This window comes from Thalassophryne amazonica, chromosome 21 (genome assembly GCF_902500255.1).
Source record: "Thalassophryne amazonica chromosome 21, fThaAma1.1, whole genome shotgun sequence".
Taxonomy (NCBI): domain Eukaryota; kingdom Metazoa; phylum Chordata; class Actinopteri; order Batrachoidiformes; family Batrachoididae; genus Thalassophryne; species Thalassophryne amazonica.
In genome coordinates, this window is record NC_047123.1 from 38683698 (window position 1) to 38710581 (window position 26884).

The 26884-nt window shown below is 43.2% G+C and overlaps 1 protein-coding gene and 1 long non-coding RNA gene across 2 annotated transcripts in view; one reads left to right on the forward strand and one right to left on the reverse strand.

Annotated features, from left to right (window-relative positions):
* LOC117502571 overlaps positions 1 to 9984 on the forward strand; it is an 11082-nt gene extending 1098 nt beyond the window's left edge. The window contains exon 3 of the long non-coding RNA XR_004558357.1: positions 9973 to 9984. This is a non-coding gene — a long non-coding RNA (uncharacterized LOC117502571). The remainder of the gene's footprint in view (positions 1 to 9972) is intronic.
* Positions 1 to 26884, reverse strand: part of galnt14 (UDP-N-acetyl-alpha-D-galactosamine:polypeptide N-acetylgalactosaminyltransferase 14 (GalNAc-T14)) — a 135436-nt gene that overhangs the window by 60367 nt on the left and 48185 nt on the right. The window lies entirely within an intron of this gene.

Consider the following 26884-nt stretch of genomic DNA (forward strand, 5'->3'; position numbering starts at 1 on the left):
ATAGACACGCCCACGCTTCACCGGGCCATAGACACGCCCACACTTCACCGGGCCAGGCCAGGATGTACATGGAGAATGGAGCACTGGTGGCCTTGAACCAGGAACCTTCCTGTTTTTTTTGGGGGGGGGGCAGGTCCCCTCACAGCATCAACAACCGTGCTGCTCATTTACATAATGATAAAGTTATGACAATTTTGAATGCAGTGTTAAGAGGTTTCAAAAAGACAAAAAATACAGACGAATGAAAATAAATTGTCAAAAAAGAAAGGATGGGCAGTGTGTTGCGCAGAAATAAGGAAGCACTGAAAGACACTGATGATGAATTAATTGCTGCTGTTGACATCCAGAAGGACGGACGGACAGATGGACACTGAAGCTGTAAAAACACAACCTCTCTTCTTGACCTTGGCTCCTCTGGTCCAACACGCTGTCGCTGTGTGTCACGTGTGTTCCGCGTGTGCGCCTGAAGACATTCCAGCAGTAAATTCACAAATTTAATTTTCCCTTGTGTGATCCACCTTGGAAACTGTTTCCTTCTTCATCACTGTGCCTCTAAACTAAATCTTAAAAAATTTAATTGAGAGTTAATGAGGTGCTGATGGTTTTATTTTACAGCCGGGTGCTCGTGCGCGCGGCGAGCCGACCTGTTAATACAACAAATTAGAAGCTTCAGCTCCTGTTGTAACACGCAGCAACTTGCCGGGGGGGGGGACAGAACACACAAAACATTAGGTATGTCATGCTAATGCTGTGCTAGTAAATCATTTAGGTCAATATGGAGAAAGAATGCACACAGTCAAATTAAGTGTTCATGCACACGCCCCCAGGAAGTCAGAGACAATAACGAGCTCAATTCCCGTTAAGTATTATTAGCATGCTGCTGCAAAATGTGCAAAGAGCACACACACACACAACAACAATAACGCCACATAAGTCACCTCAAAGCACTTTAAGGTCGAGACCGGGGTGGACTATAGAGCACCCTGAATGGCCCAGGCCCTGCAGGTGTTTCCACTGACCAATCAGACGATCAGGACTTTAAGTTGAGGGGTGGAGCTCATCAGTAAAAACCCCTGCTGTCAGTAAACCCTGCACGGTCTCAGTCCGTCACAGCAGACTGGTGTCCACCTATGGTCCCGACCTGACCCATCACATTTGAGAGCTTACAGGAAGAAACCTCAAGCAGACCAGACTCAGTGGGGGGGGGACCATCTGCTTCAGCCATACCAACAAAACAGCACTAACATACCACACAGAGCTGCAACGACAGGACGGAGTCCTTAATTTCAGAGGCCTGATCAGAGGACAGAAAATGAGGTGCAGATCAGAGAGAGAAAAACAGGCCGATACAGGGAGCCGAGAAAACTTTACAATATTGATATATCTGCTGATATATGCATAAAAAAATCCAAATGTCGTAATCAAACCCTCATGACAAATAAATCCTCTTGAGATTTGATGTTTTACAGTTTAAAAATGAACTTTAGTATAAATAATTATAAATATAACCAATGAACAAATGTACATCATGCTACCTCCACTCAGACTGTCAATCGGCATGTCGCATAAAGTAGACATCTTGTCTATTTTGGCTCCGCCCAGCTGGCAGCACAGTGACCACTTGTCTCTTATCGCTGAAAACGCCCACTCCGACTCAAAATGGGTGGCAGCTGGTCGCTTTGCCGCTGGCTCTTGAAGCTAATGTCACCAAGGGGTGATCGGGTCCCAGCCATACTTTACAATGACAACTGCCAACACTCAGTGCTTTTCTACATTGTTTGTTCAGTATAATAAAACTTTTCATAAGGACAAAAATGACACAGATAGCAATATGTTCCTTAAGGCTCAAATCAGCCGAGAGTATCAGCTAACCATAATATTAATCAGACTAATTATTACAGCAACAATTCTTATTTTTATTCTCATCAGGTCAAGACTTTCTGACATCATAGGGCAAGAGTGTTAAAGAAAGACATACGGAAAAGAAACCCTGTCGCACAATGTTCAACAACTTGAAGAGAAAATATGACAAAATAATATCACAACCACTTTTAAAGCCACACAGGGATGGAAAAGATGGGCGGTCACCGTGGCAATCACATAACCTTCATCTTTGATCGTAATAACCAAGATACCGCACCACAGAGAAGTGACATTTCAGCGCTTCTCGTGTATTCGGACACGCATTTCCTGCTTTGGATGTGTTCTGCTGCAGAGGACGGCAGACGTATAACAGTGGGTGTCGGGACACGCCCCCTTGCTCGGACTGGCTGACTATACCCTCTAATGTGTGCAGCTCTACTTGCGATGACTCCTGCTGCTCCCGCTGACATCATGTTCGGAACAGACCAGGAACTTCCTGCTGCCAAAAGCCAAGTGACTAAAGTATAAAATATGGTGGTGGTTTGTGATATTCTTAAAAATAAAGGATTTCATCCTTTCGGTGTTTTTTCTTTCTTCTTATTATGGGCAGTGGATGTCTCGGTTTAAGCCTGATAAGGAAGCGCCCGCCTGCCTGAGGAAGATATTTTGGTAAGCTTTTGACCTCTGACCCGTGTTTCTTTGTCGCGTCTCTTCAGGTGCGGACGGCCTACTTTTGGCCGGTTCGGCATTATGCATTTACATATTTTACAGCCTGCTGGTGAAGGAGAGAGTGAAGGATTCTTCTTCTCCTGATCCAAAGAAAAGAGAAACCCGACAGCGGGGGACAGTTCATAATGCCTCATTTCTCCTTTCAGTGGAACATTCCATTAGGAAAATTTCCAAGTCAATGATTCCAATGAATAAACGGCTTGAATGAATGATTTCAATGGATTCAACACTTTTAATTGAAGCAGGTTCAACCTGCAAAAGAGGGTTATCTAATTCAGAAAATAAATAAATAAACAAAATCTGCATTTCTGCTGCCAACAGCACATTTCACCTGATTTAATTTAGACATATAAAGCAACAAAAAAGTCCAAAACACTCCGACACCAGTGTTAAAGCAGAGATGTTCAACAGCACAAAGTTCACATCGACAAACTGAACTTTCTTGACACTCCAAAAGTTACTTGTCCAAAGGGAACTGGTTTTAGGACACCTAGTTAAGTTATACTGAGTTACTGACCTCAGTCAGTGGCGAAAGTATTAAGAGTCGAGTAGAAACACAATATTGTAAATATTTTCCATTCAAATGATTACAAAACAAAAAAGGAAGGAAAAAATGAAGCAAGAAAGGAAGGCGGAGGAGAAAGAGAGGAAAAAAAATATCTATTGCTTTCAGATCAAAAGACTACAAAATTCTTTACATCAAAAAAAAGATACAAAATATCAATAAATAAACAATCTAAAAGTTTAATTTCAAAAGATATGCACATCTTAAAAACTTAAAAATAAATCCATATACAAAGTGTAACCAGCAGGAAAAAATCTTTCAAATTTTGTTCCTGACTGATAATAAGAGCTGCAGGACTGACAACACGCCATCACGTCATCAAACGAGATCAATCAAAAAATTCAACCAAAAATCCCGTTTAATAATTCTGTGTGCGAATTCTGACATACAGTGAAATGTGGATGGTTAAATGAATAATTAAGATAATATTGACGGTAATCAGACGGCTGAGGTACGTGCACTCTGAATGCTTTACTAGCTGCTAACTTTCTGACTGCTTCCAAAAATCTTTAAACTTACAACAGCAACAACAACAACAATAATGATGATGATGGTGCGTGTACATCGCGCGCACGCTCTGCGGTGGAGGCTGAGCAGTTTCAGGTGTTCTGAGGAGTATTTTGAATTATTTACACTCACTTCTGATGCTTCAGATATCAAAGTCTGACTCGTGTCTCCCCTTTAATCATCATCATCATCATCGCTCGACACCCCCCCCCCCAACGCCACATCACAACACGATAATATTCCGTCTGATCTCAGCTAATTTACAACAAATAAACATGTTTCGGTGTCGACTCCCGTTTGATCCACTAATCTACAGATCACACAGGGTTTTTTGTTTTATCTTTCACCATCACTTTATTTTTAACTCCTTTTGAATGTGAGCCCTTAAATAACCGAGTTTAGGGGGGAGGTGGAGATGTCACACCTCCTGTGAACGTTGGCGCTGACTAACGTGTGCCAACAGCTTCCACAGTGACTCCCAGTGCCAGATTCAGACGTGTCACTGTGGACTTATCGTCCGTGTCCACAGCAACCGAGCCAAAAACAGACCGAAGATCTGAGCCAACACGCCAACAAAAGCACAGACTTTTAAAAAAATCATGCTTCTGGAATATTTATTTGAAGAACTGCCGCTGGTTTCTTGTTAGCGCGGCCGCGATCCCCCAGAGGACAGATTCCTGTTTCCCAGAGTTTTCAGTCTGTGAAAAACATGAAGCTGGAGCTGCTGAAACATGCTTCATCACTGAGCTCATCACGGATTCGTGTGTGTGTGTGTGTGTGTGTGTGTGTGTGTGTGTGTGTGTGTGTGTGTGTGTGAAGTCTGATTAGTTTGACTTTAATGTGTTTGCAGTGTGTCTGTGTAATCTTAAAGTAAAATACAAGAACTGGATCAGGACTCGAGATCAGCCAATGAAACTGGACGGTGACCTCCTGACCTGGGATCTAACAGGTCTCAGTGAAGCCTCAGTGACATTTGACCTCATGTAAAACAATTGGGGGAGACAGGCAGAAACAAAAAAGAAGCATTTATTCAACATGTCGCCACCTGCAGCTGAATCTTTATTCACACCCAAATTTAATTTTTCAATTTCAATTTTTCAATTTATTTTCATTTATATAGTGCCAAATCACAACAGAGTTGCCTCAGAGCTCTTCACACAGGTAAGGTCTAACCTTACTAACCCCCAGAGCAAGAGTGGTAAGGAAAAACTCCCTCTGAGGAAGAAACCTCAAGCAGACCAGACTCAACAGGGTGACCCTCTGCTTGGGCCATGATACAGACATAAATTACAGAACAATTCACAGACAAATATACAAGAAATGCTATCGGAGGACAGGACAGGAGGATCACCAACACAAATACAACTCCCATCTCTGGATGGAGCTGCACCTTAAACAGAGAGAAAAAAACAATGTTTTCAATTTTTAAAAACTAGGACATCAGAGTGGAAACAACAGAAACCTGCAGCCGAGGAGGCGAAGATCAAGAAGGACAGAAAAATACCAACTCGGCTTTTTTGTCCTTTTCAAGAGTCCCGCTGAGTGTTTTCATCCTGTCACATCAAAGCAGAGAGAGACAGAGACAGAGAGAGACAGAGACAGAGAGAGAGAGAGACAGAGAGAGAGAGAGAGAGACAGAGACAGAGAGAGACAGAGAACAGAGAGAGAGAGACAGAGAGAGAGAGAGAAGAGAGACAGAGAGAGAGGAAGACAGAGAGAGAGGAGAGAGTGAAGGAGGGACAGACAGAGAGAGGAGAGACAGAGAGACAGAGAGAGACAGACAGAGACAGAAGAGGGAGAGACAGAAGAGACAGAGACAGAGAGAGAGAGCAGAGAGACAGAAGAGACGAGACAGAGAGAGACGAGAGACAGAGACAGAGAGAGAGAGAGAGACAGAGAGAGAGAGACAGACAGAGAGAGACAGAGAAGAGAGAGGGACAGAGCAGACAGAGGAGACAGAGAAGAGAGAGAGGGACAGAGAAGAGAGAAGAGAAGACAGAGAGACAGACAGAGAGGAGAGACAGAGCGGAGAGAGACAGAGACAGAGAGACAGACAGAGAGAGACAGAGAGAGAGAGACAGACACACAGAGAGAGAGAAGAGAGAGAGAGAGAGAGACAGACAGACAGAGAGAGAGAGACAGAGAGAGACAGACAGAGAGACAGAGAGAGAGAGACAGAGACAGAGACAGGAGAGACAGAGAAGAGAGAGAGAGAGAGACAGACAGAGAGAGACAGAGAGAGAGAGAGAGAGAGAGAGTGACAGACAGAGAGAGAGAGACAGAGAGAGAGAGAGGACAGACAGAGAGAGACAGACAGAGAGACAGAGAGACAGAGACAGAGAGAGACAGAGACAGACAGACAGAGAGACAGAAGACAGAGAGAGACAGAGAGACAGACAGAGAGACAGAGACAGAGAGACAGAGAGAGACAGAGACAGAGAGAGACAGAGAGACAGAGAGAGACAGAGACAGAGACAGACAGGACAGAGAGAGACAGAGACAGAGAGAGACAGAGACAGACAGAGAGAGACAGAGACAGAGAGAGAGAGACAGAGAGAGACAGAACAGAGAGAGACAGAGACAGAGAGTCGTGTCTTTCTATTCTCTCCTCGCTCGTCTCTATTTCAGTCTCTCCAACACATGAACAGACACCAGAGAGACATTTTTGGAGTTGGACAAGAGGAGGAGGAGACAAAGTGAGCACGATGACAACAGCCATGGATGAGAAAATCAAAGAGACACAAAGTCACTGAAACAACAAAGTGCGACTTCAGAGGGAAAACACACGATCCAGTGATCAGCCGAGTGACTACGATCACTCAGACCTGGACTTTAAATGTCTATTTTACATATGGTCTGATTTCAGGTTGTAACAGGACACGACAACAACACTGTGGGACACACGTGATGAAGGTCAGGACGGAGCAGGATTCATCTCTCTCCAGGAAACATTTTCCTAAAGACAGAATGTCCAAATGTCCTCTGCATGCATTTTTCTCCGGCAGCTGTTTGCACGCTGTGCTGCAGCTGCGCGCTCACACAGTGAACACTGTGTGTCAGTCCTGACAGAGCAGTTAGCTGCACACACGGTCTGCACGTAGCCCGGGGTCACGGCGTAACAGACGAGCGCTCGCCGGCAGCAGAGGGAGCTTTTCCACACGGTCGCATCTGTACAATGGATGTGCGGTCACTCTCCATCACACAAACACACACAGCATGCATGAGCAGACGCACAGTTACGCGCTTGTGCGTGTGTGTGGGTTCTGCCGGGTGATGAATGAAGCAATACCTCATTCTGAAGCGGCGCCCGCCACAGATGGAGCTATAGAGGAACGCTTTACATTATGCTGGAAAAACCACATCCATCACAGCGCCACTGCACCCGCAGCACCGAGACCTGACCGTCTGATCACACACACGTAAATAAAGATTCGTTAAGAGGCCCGTGCACGCCAACCGCTCTCTTTGGAGGGAATCAGCCTCAGAAATACATCCACATGCTCAGAAATATACATAAAGTTCTGGTCAAAATAAAGATGCAAAAACCGTGCACAGTCAGACGGGACTCAAAACGTCCCCGTGGTAACATCCCTTTTGCAGAATCTTTAACAGCGATTCCCAAAGCATGGGTTGCAGCCCCCAATTGGGTCACAGAAGTACTGCAGGTGGGCCACAAATTTTCGTTAAACAAAAGTAAATTAGAATTTAAATTTAAAGCCATGAGATTGGAACTATGTTGTTCATTCATGTGATGAAGCCCAGTCAGTCCCAAAGACAAGAGTCTCATCTGAAGCCACAAAAAACATCCATACAGTCTTCAAGGAGGCATTTCAGCAGGTGGCGCCACTGGATGTCGAGGCTGTCGCTGCTGTGTCAAGTAAGCTGTCAACCATCACAACCGTGTCAGTGAATGCTCCAGCCTCCATCATCACGCCTCCCGCGGCTTTTCTTTTACTTATATTTTGTTTTTGTTGTGTTTTTACACTCATTTTTCCATTAAACTTAAAAAAAACTGAATGCAAAAGTTCTACTTTAAAAAAAAAATGCATAGACTACCAGTCTACAAGCTCCGCCCACCATCCACATGATTGGCCTGTTGGATCTGTGAAGCTCAAAGAGAGGAGTGTCCGTGCGCGTGAGATGATTCCCATCACCGTTCATCCTGCAGAGCTCAGTTTAGCCTTCAAATTCTCACATCAGGTTTCTTTGTTGAATATATTTAAAAAAACTGACCTTCTGGGTCCAGCATGAAGAACAGACTCTGAACTCTGACAGAACGGATCCACATCAGCACCCACACAAGCACATCTCACTGTTTAGACATTTTTGGAAGAATAAACTCCATACATGCAGTTTTCTTCATGTAACAGAATAAATTATAAGAGACTGCAAGAACTGAATCTGTAATGTTGATTTTTTTTCCTGTTTTTTTTTCCCCCCACTGGTATCACTGTGTGTTTGTTTGTTTGTGTCTGTTTTTGCTTTTAGATGTCTTGCAGCGAGATGCTTTCATCAAGCCGACAGCAGGCTAACCGTCACGACGTGACTTGTTTTCACGGAACATTTTTTTTCCAGCGGGTGCATGTTTCAGTTCAAACCTCCTGCAGCATTAAAAATGTCGCCGCATCAGCAACAACTTCAAACCAAAGATGACTGCTGCCTTTCCTCTGAACCATCGCTGTCAGAAAAACACCTAAATGTACTTTGATAACATCAAATTTAGAAGCAAATTTTAATTACCCACAATCACACAGAGTGCAGTTACCTACAAACCAGCATAGGGGGCGCATTATTATTATTATAATAATAACTATAATGATAACTTCACCCGAGACAGTCAGGTGAAGTTCCCAAAAGAAGCGGACAACTTGGGAAAAGCTGCTGGCACATGAGGATGAATCAGAGTTGACCGGAAACACACGTTAAACAAAGATGGAAAGACGACCGGAGAACCAAAATATCACAATGAAGTGAACACTGTTGACACCAGACAGGAAGAACCTGGGTGATGAGGTCTCGATCGCCCAAAGACTCTGGGACGTTCCTCTGTGGTTTGAAGTCCACGCCAGAGGATCCCACACAGACACGAGCAGAGTCCACCACCGGCACTGCAGGTCAGGGCTGTGACGTTTGCTTTCTGATGGTCGGCGCCTGAACGTCAGCAGTGACGACGAGCTGCGTGAAAACCAGACTACTTCTCGTTTCACAGAGATGCAGACATAAAATATGCATTAAATTCCCGGCACGCTCCGTCCTTAGTGGCTTTAAAATAAGTTTTCTTTGCAGTAATTACTTTGGTTCTAACATTGACTCATCCGCGGAGCACAAACTGAGCTCGGGCGTTTTCATCAAGGTCCCGCTGCTTGACATTCACACGGTGGTGCAGGGTGGACCTCGGGGTGCATCCAGCCCATTAACCATGCTGGTTGAGTGCCTTGCTCAAGGTTACCGGCAGAGAGGACGGTGCCTGCTGTTCATTTTTCCAGCCCTGGACGAGACGTCACATCCAATAAAGCAGACGACGTCTTAAAATAACTGCCAGGGCTGCAGCAGCGGATCGGGGGGGAAGAGCCGCCTTGCAGGCCACACATTCAGAGGAAATCCTCTCCAGGTTCCTGCAGGTTTGAGGTTTTCTCACCTCCAGGGAGCTGCAGATTAATTTGACCCAGTTTGGATGAAAGGTGGCAGAACACGGTGGTGACACCTGTAATCGAAAGCTGCTGAGCGCCACATTTATCATCGACCACAGAACGTTTGCTGTAAGTTTGTCCGGAGACTGAGCACATCGGTTTTCAACCACAGCCTCTGGAGCCTGCAGCAGACAGTGCTTTCACCACAATATGTCTTGCTCAAGGGCAGCTTACTGAACACCACGACTGTGTGGAAGCGACTGAAACCCAACATGAGTCACTGCTGAGACCCAAACGGTTCTGAGCTTCAGGCTGAAGGAGTTCAACTCCTCGGATCACGAACCCTGATGTCTCGGGTGCAGGAGATCGAACCCTGCTCAGAGTTTGGACCATGTTTAGTTCCACTCCCAGTCTCTTTTTGCCAGCTAAGTAGGAAGCATCACTCTATCAGCATGGGATTGTGTGGGAGTTGAACTTTTCTAAATCCGGCACGGCTCAAGATGAAAGAACAATCCTGAGTTCTGTCCATTTTTATACAGTAACCTCCAACTGAAGATGTCGAGACGAGTGGAACAAAATATCACAATATGACAGAAATATTTCTTCAAATCCGATGATTCTGCTCTTGTTTAATGATGCCTTGAGGCCAAATGTCACAGGAAGTGATTCTGAAAAGAGCTCTGTCTCTCTGGGAGCATAAAAACCAACAACCAGCAGCACTCAGAGCGTGTACTTCTGCCAAAGCTCAGTCACCCTCAAATATTGTACCAGAACCCAAAGTAACACAGATTAAATCAAATCAAATCAATTTTATTTATATAGCGCCAAATCACAACAAACAGTTGCCCCAAGGCGCTTTATATTGTAAGGCAAAAGCCATACAATAATTACAGAAAAACCCCAACGGTCAAAACGACCCCCTGTGAGCAAGCACTTGGCTACAGTGGGAAGGAAAAACTCCCTTTTAACAGGAAGAAACCTCCAGCAGAACCAGGCTCAGGGAGGGGCAGTTTTCTGCTGGGACTGGTTGGGGCTGAGGGAGAGAACCAGGAAAAAGACATGCTGTGGAGGGGAGCAGAGATCGATCACTAATGATTAAATGCAGAGTGGTGCATACAGAGCAAAAAGAGAAAGAAACACTCAGTGCATCATGGGAACCCCCCAGCAGTCTAAGTCTATAGCAGCATAACTAAGGGATGGTTCAGGGTCACCTGATCCAGCCCTAACTATAAGCTTTAGCAAAAAGGAAAGTTTTAAGCCTAATCTTAAAAGTAGAGAGGGTGTCTGTCTCTCTGATCTGAATTGGGAGCTGGTTCCACAGGAGAGGAGCCTGAAAGCTGAAGGCTCTGCCTCCCATTCTACTCTTACAAACCCTAGGAACTACAAGTAAGCCTGCAGTCTGAGAGCGAAGTGCTCTATTGGGGTGATATGGTACTATGAGGTCCCTAAGATAAGATGGGACCTGATTATTCAAAACCTTATAAGTAAGAAGAAGAATTTTAAATTCTATTCTAGAATTAACAGGAAACCAATGAAGAGAGGCCAATATAGGTGAGATATGCTCTCTCCTTCTAGTCCCCGTCAGTACTCTAGCTGCAGCATTTTGAATTAACTGAAGGCTTTTTAGGGAACTTTTAGGACAACCTGATAATAATGAATTACAATAGTCCAGCCTAGAGGAAATAAATGCATGAATTAGTTTTTCAGCATCACTCTGAGACAAGACCTTTCTAATTTTAGAGATATTGCGCAAATGCAAAAAAGCAGTCCTACATATTTGTTTAATATGCACATTGAAGGACATATCCTGATCAAAAATGACTCCAAGATTTCTCACAGTATTACTAGAGGTCAGGGTAATGCCATCCAGAGTAAGGATCTGGTTAGACACCATGTTTCTAAGATTTGTGGGGCCAAGTACAATAACTTCAGTTTTATCTGAGTTTAAAAGCAGGAAATTAGAGGTCATCCATGTCTTTATGTCTGTAAGACAATCCTGCAGTTTAGCTAATTGGTGTGTGTCCTCTGGCTTCATGGATAGATAAAGCTGGGTATCATCTGCGTAACAATGAAAATTTAAGCAATGCCGTCTAATAATACTGCCTAAGGGAAACATGTATAAAGTGAATAAAATTGGTCCTAGCACAGAACCTTGTGGAACTCCATAATTAACCTTAGTCTGTGAAGAAAATTCCCCATTTACATGAACAAATTGTAATCTATTAGATAAATATGATTCAAACCACTGCAGCGCAGTGCCTTTAATACCTATGGCATGCTCTAATCTCTGTAATAAAATTTTATGGTCAACAGTATCAAAAGCAGCACTGAGGTCTAACAGAACAAGCACAGAGATGAGTCCACTGTCTGAGGCCATAAGAAGATCATTTGTAACCTTCACTAATGCTGTTTCTGTACTATGATGAATTCTAAAACCTGACTGAAACTCTTCAAATAGACCATTCCTCTGCAGATGATCAGTTAGCTGTTTTACAACTACCCTTTCAAGAATTTTTGAGAGAAAAGGAAGGTTGGAGATTGGCCTATAATTAGCTAAGATAGCTGGGTCAAGTGATGGCTTTTTAAGTAATGGTTTAATTACTGCCACCTTAAAAGCCTGTGGTACATAGCCAACTAATAAAGATAGATTGTTCATATTTAAGATCGAAGCATTAAATAATGGTAGGGCTTCCTTGAGCAGCCTGGTAGGAATGGGGTCTAATAGACATGTTGACGGTTTGGAGGAAGTAACTAATGAAAATATGTCAGACAGAACAATCGGAGAGAAAGAGTCTAACCAAATACCGGCATCACTGAAAGCAGCCAAAGATAATGATACGTCTTTGGGATGGTTATGAGTAATTTTTTCTCTAATAGTTAAAATTTTATTAGCAAAGAAAGTCATGAAGTCATTACTAGTTAAAGTTAAAGGAATACTCGGCTCAATAGAGCTCTGACTCTTTGTCAGCCTGGCTACAGTGCTGAAAAGAAACCTGGGGTTGTTCTTATTTTCTTCAATTAGTGATGAGTAGTAAGATGTCCTAGCTTTACGGAGGGCTTTTTTATAGAGCAACAGACTCTTTTTCCAGGCTAAGTGAAGATCTTCTAAATTAGTGAGATGCCATTTCCTCTCCAACTTACGGGTTATCTGCTTTAAGCTGCGAGTTTGTGGGTTATACCACGGAGTCAGGCACTTCTGATTTAAGGCTCTCTTTTTCAGAGGAGCTACAGCATCCAAAGTTGTCTTCAATGAGGATGTAAAACTATTGACGAGATACTCTATCTCACTTACAGAGTTTAGGTAGCTACTCTGCCCTGTGTTAGTATATGGCATTAGAGAACATAAAGAAGGAATAAATAAAAATACATTTATAATAATAAATTTAAAATAAAAACATCTGAACGAGTGCAAAACAACCAAACCTGCACACTTACAAACAGACGAGAGCGTCACGTATCCGCCACCCAGCTCCTGAAGCAACTAAACTCTGTAGTTGACCTCACAAAGGTCATGTGATCACTGCAGAGGAGGGAACAGGAGCACACGCTGGCTGCGGTCTGAACAGCCGTGACACTGATCTACGACCAGCCCCCGTTCCTCAGTAAAGAAAACACATTAATGCAATAAAACGCCGTGAAAAATCACTGGCTGCTTTATTGGGCAGAAAGCTGTGCCTAATAAAGTGGCACAGGGTGTTTGTCCTGCGCTCACTGAAATACAACCAACGGCGCGTGATCAAAGAAAACGAGAGACGCAGCGACTTCCTGCAGGTTGCGCTGCAGCTCCTGTGTCTTCAGCGTGATGCTAACACATTATTGCGCGCCATCTGAACAGTCTGGCTTTGGTAACTACTATAAGTAGTCTTTGGTGGCTACCAGACCTTCAGAAATAAAACAAAACCCATTCATTTAAAGGGCATGTGCTTCTTCAACCAGACCTGTCTCTAGTTTCAACTAACCGTCCAGCAGGTGGCAGTGTTCGGCAGGTGGCAGACAGATCTACAGAATGTTCCATAAACAAAACCATGTTGTGTCATGGAGTAATCTGGTATATCACTAATCACTTCATTCTCACCATCTGCTCTATTATGACGTGGTGAGGGTCACTTATTAACGGTCGGGTCTGTCTGTGGAGACTTTTTCAAAACATAAAAAAATACAACGTGATGCTAAAATACTTTCAGCCGTATGAGCAGCGTCTGCTTCAGAATTTGCAGTTGTTTAAATGGTATCCCAGTGCAAAGTGTATTAATTAATTATATATTTACATTAATTATTAAGATCCTATTGTCTTATGTACAATCTGTACATGTTCAATAAGGCCCCTCAATCAATCACAAACAATATTTACGTTTTAACAGCATCTGCAGGAGGCGTGTGCGTGCACATATGAGCTTTTGACAAGAGCGGAATTTAGCTATGACTTAGCAGAAGTTAGCGTGCACACTGATGTCCGTGAGATGTCTTGTAAATGACTCCAGAGGTGTTATCAGGTTACAGAAACAGCATTTTCAGGTTTAGAAGCGTTTATTTCTCACTAGCCTTTACATAATATATGACCAAGAGGTTCTATTTACACACAAACTAAACAGAGTTAACAGCTTACGTGTGCATTATTTGATCCAAAGCAGCTCGGACAAAGCAGTGAGGCGCCACCACTTTGGGAACAACCCGCTTTTTGTGCTCATAAGAGAAAAACGCCACTTTTAGTCCATTTTGGATCAATTTTTGTGCTTTACAGCGTTTTTGCCAACGATCAGGACAGTTTGCAAAATGGCTCACGTTGTGAATTTGGTGCCTCTGCGTTGGACTGCGGGCAGGTTCGCTTGTCGTCTGTGATTCTTTGCTGCACACGCGTGCACGGTGCCAGCACACAGATGACCTTCTCTTCAAAGTGCTGATGTCCTGTTTCTACCAAACCCCTCAACACTTAGCCGGCAGAGCACCGCAGAGCAGCCGCCGCCGCTCCTGCTGTTGCTATGAGACAAATGGAAATCTGTCAGGAAGGCGAACAATGCTCCCCCCCCGCCCCGTGTGCAGGTACAGCAAAATAGCAGAGTGGTAATAATTCATATAGAGCTGGAACAGAATCATTGAAAAATCTCACTAACAGCTGCTAATTGCAGCGCAATTAAGCCATTAGTTAGCAGTTCACAGCACGCCGTTAACGTCACCCCGCGGAGAAGACCCTCGCCGAGCGTCATAACGAGGAAACAAACCGCCACTCTGACAGAAAAACAACTCAACATTCGGGTTAAGTGGACGACATTTTTAATCGCAGGTTTTTCTCGACGTGCTTTTCCCTCATGCGCGCTTCACACTGATGTCAGCGCTCAACTGCTCAATTACAAAGCACATCTGGGTTATTTTTCCAGTCAGTCGCATTTCTGTCCCATTGATTACAATGTTTTGATATCCACGTGTTACTTTTACGTGTGTCTACGACAAAGCCGCACAAGTTTATCACATTTTGCGAGAGTGTGACCACGAAGGCTTGCAGAGGAAGCGACATCATGTTAGCGATCTCAACACAACCGCTGTGGACTTTGAAGCTGTTAGCAATGCTAGCTGTTAGCGATGTCTATGTTTATGTTTTTTGAACACAGGTGACAATTACATGACGACGGTGATCACATGGAACTCATGGAACTTGCAAACTGGAGCGTATGAAGACCTGTGAAGCAGGAAGCAGCATCGGACAGCAAGACGCGCTGCATGAGAAGTAAAATCAGCGGGACACGGCTGACTTGTAAGTCTGCATTTATTATTTGTTACTTACTAATTGGACATATTTTTAATCCTGGCTGTGCCAGTTAGAGCGAAACAGAAATAACAGCTGACTGTAAATCTCGTCAAAATAAGGCAAATAATAATGCAGATGTACGGTGCTGGGGTCAGACTCCACATTATCGGCTTTGGCAAAGGCGGAATCCAAAAACTACATTCACCAAAAATACAGGACTCGTATGACTGGCTGAGAACACATGACCTAATTAAAGACCGCTGTCAAAGCAAAAGGCCTTAATGGTGAGACCCTTCAAAATAAAAGCAGAGTTGATTTGACACAGGCAGCAGTGGGTGTTCGACCCAGCAGTGCTGTGCTCCAGAGTTGGGTTCTGCACATTATGTCGAGCCGTACAGCAGGGGGCTGCTGGGTTGGGTCACATGATACATCCAGCTGGATGTGTGACGTCTTGATTGGTTAAGGTTTAGTGTTAATTTGTCTCCCACATACCACAAAAAAGTCTGGGTTTAAGAACCTTGTTGATGATTTTCCAGAATTTTCTAAAATAAAACTCAGGGACTAATTTATGGATTATTGTTTCCCAGATCAAGTCAGAGATCATCGGCATAAAGAAGCACAATCAGTGTGATGCTGCTCCTCTTCGGGCTTTTAAGAGGCCCTGAATCTTTCAAGGACTTCACTAAACTGCTTCCAGCTTTGTGGAATAGCAGATTTGCGAGCTGGAGATTAATTTTCTTCTTTTCCACAGAATATTTTCAGTTCCACTTTGATCTGAACGTGTCGCTGACTTAATTTGTCTTTCCTAAAAAAAAAAAAACTTCATATCTGACTGATGAACTTTGTTAACATCGCCTCAAGTCTTTGCAGAAATCTAATCAAACCTCAATTAGATCAGATGACAGATTAGAAACTTAATATAGTGACAGAACATCAATTTATCATTTAATCACCCCCCCAAAAAAAGAGAAAACAGATGAAACTGTGATGCAGGGGCCTGAGAAAGGCTCACAGTTCATGCTACATTCTACGGAAACTGGGAACTCCAGATTTCTGATTTACAACTCAGAGGTAAAAAATAATAATTTCTAATTTTCCCCCCAGATACATTAATTTTGATAACACTGAAATAATATTGTGAATCCTATATTCAAATACTTCACAGCAAAGTTAAAACCACAACTAAGGAATTTTTTTTTTTTTTTTGTGAATTAAATCAGAAGCATGTTAAAGTCATCACAGCTTTGATCCTGATTAAGGCCGTCAGTGCAAATCAGGATCACCGAAGTATTCATTTGAAGCATTTTGATAACTGTAACAACATTTGAATGACTTCCTACCTCAGGTGGCAAACAAATCATTAAATTAAATGTAAAGACATAAACTCAAATTCTGTCCAGTTAAGTTTAATTAAAGCAAATCACATTTCCAGTTGTGATGTGTCTCCAATGTCCGTTCTGAAGAGTTGGAACGTCTTCTGGATGATGTCATGAGAACCGGTTCTCAGCAGTTTGATGAACTGGACTCAACAAGCAACAAAAAGCAGATTTTTCTGCAGCTCAGCAGAGCCGAGGTTCCAAACCTGCAGCTGCAAATGATTTATCAAAGCCCCAAAAGCACATACTTCTAATATGCAAATGCACGTCTGTGTTTTTAATCTTGATGATAAATGCGTTCTCCCCTTCTGGGCCTCCTGCTTTTATTATTCAGAAGAAAATTCCTACAGATCTGGTTTCAAATTTCACTGTTTTCTTCAGCAAGTTGACTTGTTTTTACTTCACTAAGTTCAAGGGATTAATATTCAGAATGTTAAAATTTAACTACTTTGGGTGTTTTGCATAAATGGCAAGAAAAAAACACCACTTAAAGAAAAACAACAAGGTCATTACTGAAGGAGACAAACCTCGATTACAACAAACTGAGCTGCAGTATTTCTGAAACGGACTTAAACAACTGTTTAACACCCAGAAAATACAGCAAATAATATGTGAACCTCAAACATTTTATCGTCTCCCATCAGTCCAATTTGTACAAGATCACAGAAAATTTGAATTTATTGGAACATATTTATTGCAAAACATTGTCAAAAAAAAAAAAAAAAAGAATCACATTTAACATCTTTTGATATGTAAATAAATACTGTTGTCCAGTGTAAGCCAATGAGACACTGCTGATGTTAGAAACATGAACAAAATCCAACAGTTAGCATAGTAGCTGGCTAACGTGTTAGCTACGCACATAAAGAAAATACAATCTTAAGTGCTGATCTACCAGTGTTAACTGAATCCATAGAGTTTGCTATTGTTAGCAACAAGTAATAAGAGAAAACTGAATAATGCAATTACATTTATTTACAGAGGTTTCATCCCAGCTAGCTATGTCGTCTTGGATTCGTGTATGACGGTGAAGTAATTTTTACTGTTATTCCACACTGAGGCCAACGTTGGTAACTGGTTCTACTAAACCTAAAGGTGAACACAGCAAAACGTGTCCAAAAGGGAAGCGGTTACTTTTATTAGCCATGTTACCTCAACATATTTTACTAAATCCTGCTCGACCACCACATTGTCTTCAAAATAAAACACACAGCAGTTAGCAGGATGTTAGATGATAAAACTGGATCATGCTAATATAGTCCCACGAGTGACTGTCATTGTCAACTTCTAAATCGAGGTAGCAACCACACTAGCTTGGCTAGTTAGCATATAGCTGCTCTAAAACAAGTTTGCCAAGTTTTGCTGAGAAATTTGAATTTTAAGGATATCGCATTATTAATTATGAGCATATTCGTCCCAGTGTTAAGCTCCGCCTCTCTGGCTGGATTTCATTGGCTGTCCTCCTTCCATCGTCTGTGGTTTTCCAATGTTTTTCTGTTTTCTCTGCACTGTTGGTTCTACGTAATTTAAAAGCAACTTTAAAGAGAAGGACAGTGGCAGTGATCCGCACAGACGTGGTTCATCTTAAGCAGCCAGTTAGGAACCAAACAAAGAGTCCCCGCGGACCCATTAGAGCGTCTTTGTGTCATAAATCTCAGCTTACGTTCTCCGTTCTTTATGGAGCGGCAGACACACACAGATGCTGAGATATGACCCACCACCGCCGCACCTGTCAGCGTCTCCAGGGAATTCTACTGGTGTTCAGGATCCGACACTACTGACACACACGGGCTAATTAAAACGTAATGTGTTCTCGACAAACACACAAAATGTTTTTAGTTTTCAAATCACAGCCAACTGGGGACAAAAAAAAAAAATGTTTTAAAGTCGTGTCTGTATGTGCTCAGATGTTTATGACATCATAAAGCTGACTGTTGAGATAAATGGAAAAGAATCATGAGACCTTTTTTTGCTTGTGCTCTGGGGACAGTAGGACTCAGGTTCAAGCTGGACATGTAGTTTTGGTAAAGTTCCGAGTCGTGTCCTAATTAAACGAGTACAGCGGGTAACTCAGTGGGAGGTGGAGCTGAGCAACAAATAAAGAGACCTGAGTTTGATTCCCACTCATGTTATACGTCTGTGCCCTTGGAGAAGACTGATCATCTGCACCGTCTCAGTCCACCCAACCTTGGCTGGGGAAGTGACCTGTGATGGACTGGAGTCCCCTTCAGGGGGAATCAAAGACTGTCAACCGCTACAGGATCTATGGATACGGGCTGACATGACCATGACCACTACTATACTACTACTACTACCACCACCACCACTACCCCATCAAACTAGGGATGGCAGACTGAGTTCAGAGTGGTGTGGCAAATGGGCGGGGCTGGAAAGTTAGTGATGTTGTGACTTCCTGCAGGATTTCTGCCGAGTTCATCATCCTCACACAAGCCATCTGATCAACACAGAGTACAGAGAGTAGAACGAAAAAAAATAAACTGGGAGGCCCAACTGGAGGTGTGAGAGCTGACAACGCTAAAATTCAAGTGACAAGAAATAAGATCCAAAATGTGTACAGGGAAAGGGAGAGTTTGGAGAAACTTCACTCCTGCTGAACGCTGCACAACAAGCGGTAAATCCAGTACAGTACCCTGCAGCTGCCCAGGACAAAGTCCACAGAACATCGGAGTGACTGTTTGTGTGACCAGAGAGCGTGTGTGTTGGTGATGTTCCACGTGTGTGGCGTCCAAAACCAACACAAACATCCGACGGTGAAGAAGAAGGTGCCGGAGATGATGTCTAAGTGGAAGGACAACCAGATTAAGAAACACCTGTCAGGCAAAGCTGTCACACAGATTCAAGAAATAACGAGAGTGATTTCTGCAGGTGAGACCTGCATCACTTCCTGCCTGCACACTCACACGGGCGCCACGTCTCACCAAAACCCAGCGCAGCTTCTCCAGCAGGTGAGAAACACACCTGATGCAGACAATCTCCTGCTGTGTGCAACAGGGTGAAAGGGTGACCCTGGGCGACGCCCAGACCCAAACCCCGGGCAACGCCCAGACCCGAACCCCCGGGCGACGCCCAGACCCGAACCCCCGGCGACGCCCAGACCCAATCCCGGGCGACGTCCAGACCCAAACCCCAGGCGATGTCCCGGGCGACGCCCAGACCCCAATCCCGGGCGACGTCCAGACCCAAACCCCGGGTGACGTCCAGACCCGAAACTAACAGTTTTTCTAACTGTTTTTCTACATCTGATCATCATAAAACGGGCTCAGTGGATGAATTAGATTTTACCTAAAGGACAGTGATAACAACAGTGTGACCCCGCCCACCACATCTGCCTGCAGTGAGGACAAACATCCATGACAACGTGTTTGAGGAAAACCAGCGGAGGCAGCGCCGTGGATCCGCGGGCCTCCAGGTGGTGGATCTGCCTGTTCGCTTCAATCATGACATGCTGGTGGTGTTTGTGCTGCAGATGGTGCGAGATGACTTCAGCGCCCCCCGCAGCACAGCTGTCAGACGCAATCCAGCCAGAACCCAGAACCATGAACCCCGAACCCACACGTCTTCATCACAGAAAATAACCCAGAAAAAAACAAACACCCACATACAGGAAAAAAAAACAAAAAAAAAAAACAGTCTGACCAGTAAAAAATTATAAACGTTTGGGAATAATTCATTAAATAATTCTACTTTAAAAAAAACTTTTCAAGTGAAAAATGGCAAAATGAAAAGCATTTAAAAAATTTTCAGGATGCACGATCTTGGCTTCTCGTCAGTAGTTGATATGATGATATTTTCATGGATGATAAATGATACACATCGTTCTTTGTGTTACTGAAGAACACTGAACCTCGTGGACTTTAATGAACCCGTTACTGCGATGACGCTACAAACATAATTTCAACTTGGAGGAGATGTAAATTTTGAAGCGAAAGTAACATTAAAACTAAGAACCATATGGCATTTTGTGTGAGCCACAAACAGCACTGTAACAGCGAGAGACAGTGAGTTCGCTATGACACAAAACATCAGAACGCCTCCTGGTAGTGAACTTCAGTCCTCGCCATCCGTTTGAGTCCAATTAACCAGGCTGACAAACCGCTCGGGCTGAACAGGAAGCTGGCCAGAGCTGGATCTGAAACAAGATGTTTTACTGCACTCAGATGAGCACCGAACACTTAACCACGGAGCCCAAACAACGTTACTGTGCTGAACCAGGAAACCGCTCTGGTTCGAGCCCCCGTGTCCTTCATGTCATGTGACATGAGTTCTGATAAACGTCCTCCTCTTCTAGACTCGGTGGATCACTGCTTCAATGTCACCAAGCTGAAGCAAACTTTTAAAAACTAGGATGTAAAATGTTATGACATCCCATAATGCATTTCACCTCCATGTGTATTTCATTGACGTGTGATGCATTTCATCATCTCGCGTCTTGAAAATTATAATTTGCTCATGTTGCACCTACAGATGGGACTCGAGGAGCAGTTCAAAATGTGTCAATCCTTCAGAATCCCCAGAATTAATTCATCATTAACATTATTATCATTAATCATTAGACTCATCAGTGCAGACACAATATCAGCTGATATGAGAATTTTACAAACATATTGGTATCAGTATTATTTTTGACGATATGAAAACTTATTTTACAAATAAATTATGCAGGAAAATACTTTGGCTGTTGTAAATGGTGTCATTACACAGTTTGTCCAGCAGAGCATTCACTGACAGCATTGTTAATGCTGTTAAACAGGTGGGACCCCATCACCCCTTGGCCACATTAGGTACAAGAGACAGAGGCAAAGCGACCAGCTGTCATTCATTTTTAATCAATGTGGGTGTTTTACAGCGACAAGAGACAAGTGCTCACTATGCCACCAGACAGGCGGTGCCAAAATAGTAATATTTTATGCAAATGCTGAGTGATGTGACACAGTGACTGCCAATCCGAGTGATGGCAGCATAATGTAAGTTGGTTGGATGGGAGTTACATTTCTAGTTATTTATAATAAAGTTTATGTTTAAACAGTAAAACATTGGATTTGATAATGAAACTTTAGGAATCACTGCCATTTTTTATGTGTATATCAGTAGATATATCAGTATCGGAGTTTTTTTCTACTCGCCAATATCAGCATCAACATCCAAACATTTTCACCATAAACTTTATTCTAATCCAATTACATTTGTTCTGCAAATCTGATTAGTTAATCTTGTGAGATTTCTGACCATAAAATATTGCGTTGATGGTGGCAAAATATTCGACTGTTTCACATTTGATGTATTACTACGCGCCCTGACCGCTTTACTGCGCAGATGTCAATAATGGTGCTGGAGCAACTACGCTGTTGCTACGGTAAGCTTCGCTGACCAAATTACTTAGTGAGATAAACCGTGCAAACGATGGAATTGGATTAAAATGGGAATAACCCTGTTGTGTCTGATGATTTGCGGACGTTAATGATGGATTACGGTTGCAAATAGCTGTTTTACTGACTCCGCTAATGCGTCGCCGATAAAACTCCTCTTTAAAAAAAAAAAAGAGGAAAAACTCAATTTGCAACCGTAAAATCCAGCATTAACATCTGCAAATCATCAGACACAACAGTTATTCCCTAAATAGATTTTGAAGGCACCTGATGACCTTTATGAGCTTGTTGAATAAATGATAGTATGACTCCTTCTAAATGTCTTTTTAAGTTAATTTTATTATTCTGAAACAAATTTTTATAGCAAAATGCAAAAAAAATATATAAATAAAATGGTAAGCTAAGCATTGTAGAAATGGCATGAATGCTGTGCTTTTTTTTTTTTTTTCAGATTCATCTCAGGTCACGGTGACGACCCTTAAAGCTGTTGAAAATGATCATATTTACTCCAACACGGAGAATGTGGACTCAAACTGATCCAATTAACAGTCGCCGCTGAGCGAGGGTGAAGCATCGCTGTGACGCAGCTCCCGCCATAAAAATTAAACTTTCATTTAGACACGATGGAGTCTAAACTAATCTCATTTAATCTGACCTCGTCTCTTATTTCCCCGTTGTCTCGTCTAGTTGCCGCCGCCTCCATCCTTCTCACACCCTCTCCGCTTTCATCTGCTTCCCCTCGTCTCCTCTGTGTTTGTACCTCAATAGGGTTTTATAATGAGGAGGAAGAAGATGGATACGAAGAGTTTGAGGAAGATAAGACAGATGTGAGCCGAGGAGGGCGAGCGAGGTAGGAAACGAGTGAGAGAGGTGGCCGTTGGGTTTTTATAATTGGCTGTCTGCGACTCAGAGGGTGAGTACAGAATCCACCCCCCTGTCGCCTCCTCACCCTCAAAGAGATCACATTTCCTCCTCTTACATGACATCGAAGCAGCCTGTGAAGCCCGGAGGCTCTGAACTTTAAAATTATCAGCTATCTCCTCGGCTCACTGAGGGCTAAAGATCACAGATTCAGCTTCACAGCAGCTGCTCCCGCTGTCATTTCCCACTGATTCACCTAATTAGCATAGCTAACGACTTCTCCGTACAATGGCCCCATTTCATCCTGCATAATAACACATGCACGCAGAGTTCGGCTTCACGAAGAGACGCCGGTGAGCACGGGGACGGCTGACTGTCTGCAAACTCTGAGAAGGCAACGCACCAATCAGCAATTAGTCCCTGTTAATGTACGCGACCAGACACACTACTGTCACAGAGACATCACTGTCATTAAATATACATATAAAATATGTAAATATCTTTGAGGTAGATTTATAGATATATATACTACTTTTATCTATATCCATATGGATTATATAGTGCTTTTTCAGTGTATATATACCAATAATATTACTTTATTTTGGCGGGGTTGGTTTTTTGTGTAAATGCAAAATGCATGAGGATTGCAAACCAATTCTGTTGTAGTCTGTGCAATGAGAATGAGATCATTCTGAGTCAGAATAAAGGTTGCATGCACATGACACGTGCAATAACTGCAGAGATTCCATTAGACGTGCACATGTCTTGCATCACTCAGGAGTTATGAGAGCTACAGCTGGCGTTGGCAGCAACAGCCAGACTATATGTAAAACATCATAATGAGGCACAGTTCCTTCAGACGTCTCCTCCAGAACAGTAATTCTACATGACAACACTTTCAGGACTAAAAGCCGAAAACCATCGAGCGGTCGGAGGAGCTGAGACGTTTGTTTGTGGTCGTATGACGGCAGCCTGCAGTAAACTGATGTTTCTGTTCTTCTCACTCTGTTCTTCAAAGTTTGGTGTTTTACGTGTGGACTTCTGAAGAACATCGGAGTCCTTGTTGCCCACCAACCTTCAGTAAATCTGTCTGAACCTTCATCTGGAGCACACGGTCACGATCAAAAACCGTCAGCGCAGGAACAAACGCGAGTCAACAAAGGCGAGCAAAACCGAACATTCACACGGACACAAACTAACTCAAACATGTGACAAACTATAAAACACAAACTCTCCACATTTCACAGGCTTGTAATCCAGAGGGTCACATGTTCAATTCCCCACTCAGACAGAAAAATCACAAAGGAGCCTTTGACCAAAGTCCTTAAACCCAGAGTTATTCCCGACATGCAGTTGAGGCTTGTGTGGCGCACACTGACAACACTGGTGTGAACTAGACCCTGACCGATATTGATTTTTTTTTTGGTCGATACCATTATTTAAATTACCAAGTAAAATTTTATGATACCAATACACCTGCAGATATCCACAGAAAAAAATGGCGATTCTTCCTAACGTTCTGCTATCAAACCTGAATGAATACTGCCCAAACTATCTATCTGAAATATTAAAATTATGAGCAAACCCTTATATTGGTCAGGCTCTAGTGAACGTGTGGATGTGCAGTGTTATGCTTTGAACATCTGCATCAGACAGAAAATGATACAGGAAGCTTACTTTTAGCAGTGTTCAGTGTCAGATATAACTATTTTTAACGGCATTTTAACCCGGATTTTGTATTAGACTAATGCAATGCTTAGCATAAATGGAACAGATCATTCAGAACTATCTGTTCATTAGTGCATAATTACCTGCAGCAGTGAATCAAAGAGTTTTCATCAGCTAACAATGAAACCTTCATATCTCAATGCTAGCGGCCTACTGGCGCATGCTAACAAGTTTGAGACCCCTCGTTATTGTGAAGTGTAGAATCAGACTGTACATGCTGATCATCACAAGAGAAGGACAGGAAGCAAGAATCTCCCTCACCAAAAAAGTAAAAACAGAAAGAAGAAGAAAACCATGACCAGGGTCTGCAAAATGCAATTTGCAACTTCACCACTAGATGACACTTAATCCTACAGAGTGTAGCTTTAAGTGCTTTTGTGCGACGTCCCAGAGCTCTAAGAGACAGTGAAGGACTGCTCTTAATTCTTAATTCCCCCACAGCACAAGAAAAGAAGAGAAACCTTCAGCAAACGTTCTGCCTGAATCTGTCTCGCTCTGTCAGGAAGCTCCCTCTTAATATTCCCGGAGATTCCGCAGATGGAAGTAAAACAGGCTTTTCCTTTAATGGAGCCTAATTAATGGAGACACACTACCTGCTGTCAAGGACCTAAAAACCCTTTTTAAAGTCACTCTGACAGCGCGCGAGTGTCACTGCTTTTAATTCTAACAGACAAAGATCTCCTCCAACCCTCTTCAGCTGGAACTGTTATTGATGATGCTGCAGTTCTCTCACAGCCCTAAATAAAGATATTAGATCTGTGGGGACAATTCAGATCTTATCATCCCAAAAGGCTGCGTAGGAGAGAATGAAACAAAACAAGCCGACATTAAATATGCAAAGGGACGAGATCAGATGGCTTCAACGCTGCACGATGGTACAAAAGTCAGAAACTAACTCTGGATCACGAAACGGCAAAATCATGATAAAGCAAAGATAATATGACACTGAGATAGCACGACGTCAGATACCGATCTGATACCATTTTTGTCTTCTTAAATTATTTTTAAAAATGCATTTGTCTGGATGTAATTTTCTCACTGAGCCACTAGGGGTGAATTCCTCATAAATATTATACAGACACTGGAACCTTCAGTATCTGCTGATACCGATCTGATACCATTTTTGTCTTCTTAAATTATTTTTAAAAATGCATTTGTCTGGATGTAGTTTGCTCACCGAGCCACTAGGGGTCAATCGCTCATAAATCAATCCATATGTACACGCATATGCTGCAATATGATTTTGTGATGATTTATTATGGAACAAAACGATTGGATGGGATATAATTAATGTTGATATTCATCTTCCACGATAAACTTGAATAAGTTAAAAAGTGGCGTTACTTAACCAAGGTTCTTTGTTAGGTCAAAAGCGCTGCCTCTGGTCTCCTTTTGTTCACCACTGGGGGCAGCACCACATAAATTTGTGTTTTCAACCCATTTGGTCGTATGACCAAAACAAACAAAGGTGAAATAGATACTTTTGCCTGTTATAGCGTCTCCCACCAACAGACGTTCAATGTCCAATTACTTTTGGACCTGAGTGTACTCTCCAGTTCCTATACAGAAGTCTCCACGCTGAGTGTTCTGATCTGGAGCCCTGAGTGCCCCCAGAGTTCTCATGAATAACTGACTCATATTTTACACTGAAGCCTCCAAAATTCTGACCCAGAAAAAAGTGAAACAAAGAACTCGTGATGAAAAGCCCGAGTCTCAGGCACCTGGACACCTCGTCCACCTGCCGCTGGAACTAAAGTGACTTCAGGTAAAACAGGACTCTGAGTGATGGAGTCAGAGCAGGAACATGTCGCTGATCTCCTGCTTCTGTTGTTCCTGCACAGTCCCACACACACACACACACACACACCAAGAGGAGAAATCATGTCTTCCTGTCCCGAGGACGTCACATTGATTGTAGCGATCCGTCGACACGTTTCGATTTACACATTTCACGTTTGGCCGCGAGCAGCAGAATAAATTCCAGAGTGAAGACGTGGGACAGACAGCGAGCGCTCACATCAACACGTTCACGCCACAGGACGCTCTGATGTCCCTGATGTGATGTCATTGTTTTGTGACATAACAAAGACAGCAGATTAATAACTTAAAGCACCGTTTGGACTCAGAGGAACCACTTCAAACCGAGAGGTTCTGGTTCAGTTTCAGGGTTGGTTTGGGTAAAAAGTCCAACAAAGACAGACGGCAGCGAGCGGCAGAGTCAGCGAGCGGACACGGCGTGGGATAGAGCCGGCATTAATCTGCAGCAGAGCCGGCGGAGGCGCTCCTGGGAGCCTATTAGCTCCCGGACCATTCAGCGCTCCATTTGGATTAGGCTGCACTGGGACGGGGATTAAACCAACTGTGCTGCCACATTACAATAAAAGCACCGGCCCTCGCTGCACCTCTGGGTCACCTTCACTCAGAAGCACCAGCACGCTGCACAGCCACCGTGTTACTCAGCACCTTCTCTGCTCGGCTGAAGTTCTCCTGAATGA